Source organism: Octodon degus, unplaced genomic scaffold (genome assembly GCF_000260255.1).
Source record: "Octodon degus isolate 3935 unplaced genomic scaffold, OctDeg1.0 scaffold00158, whole genome shotgun sequence".
Taxonomy (NCBI): Eukaryota; Metazoa; Chordata; class Mammalia; order Rodentia; family Octodontidae; genus Octodon; species Octodon degus.
In genome coordinates this window covers 3,384,418-3,385,261 of record NW_004524734.1, presented here as the reverse complement: position 1 = coordinate 3,385,261, position 844 = coordinate 3,384,418, and the positions used below count along the sequence as shown (strand labels likewise).

The 844-nt window shown below is 38.5% G+C and overlaps 1 pseudogene; it reads left to right on the top strand.

The window, feature by feature from the left end:
- The first annotated feature begins 5 nt into the window (after positions 1-5).
- On the top strand, positions 6-170 carry LOC111813011 (annotated as a pseudogene).
- Positions 171-844: the final 674 nt, after the last annotated feature.

The window sequence follows — 844 nt, the reverse complement described above, 5'->3', positions numbered from 1 at the left end:
CGCAGCTGGCTTCAGCAACATATATACTAAAATTGGAATGATAAAGAGCAGATTAGACTGGGGGCCCTGAGCTCAGTAATAAACGGCTTTCCAAATTTTAAAGACAAAAAAAAAACAAAAGCAGATTAGCATGGCCCCTGCACAAGGATGAGATGTAAATCCATGGTTTTCTAAGTGAAGTAAATCAGACATAGAAGGTTAAATATTGCATGGTGTCTCTTATGAGAAACCCAAGGTATGAATAATTTAAAGAACAAAATAAAAAATAGATGACAGGGAACAGGAAAGGGGACCTTTTGGAGATGGGTAGGAAATCTAGAGATGAAAACAGAGAGGAGGGACAGGAGGGACAAGAAAGTGGAAAGGATTAAGGAAGGGTATGTGTGTGTACTATTTCCACACAATGAATGTATTCATTATGTATTGCACACATGTGCTAATAAAATGATAGAGGAAGAAACAAATTATGATATATCTAATAAAATATCCTGCATTAAAAACAGATTATTGATACTTAGAGTACAGGGATAGATGCTACAAACTACACACTGATTTAAGAAGGCAGGCAGGAAATTACATGTAGTTAGCCAGGTGGTGCACACCTGTAACCTCCGCACTTGGGGGCTGAGGAAGGAGGCTCTCCACGAATTCAAGACCAGCCTGGGTATCATAGTGAGTCTGAGGCCAGGCTGGACTACACATGCCAGCCCTGTCTCAAAAAACCCTCAAAGCTGTACATACTGTACATTTCCGTTTCCATGACATTGAATAAACAGAAAAACTAACTATAATAACTGAAAGTTGTCAGTCATTTTGTATGAAGTAAAGGAATTAAATGTAAAGG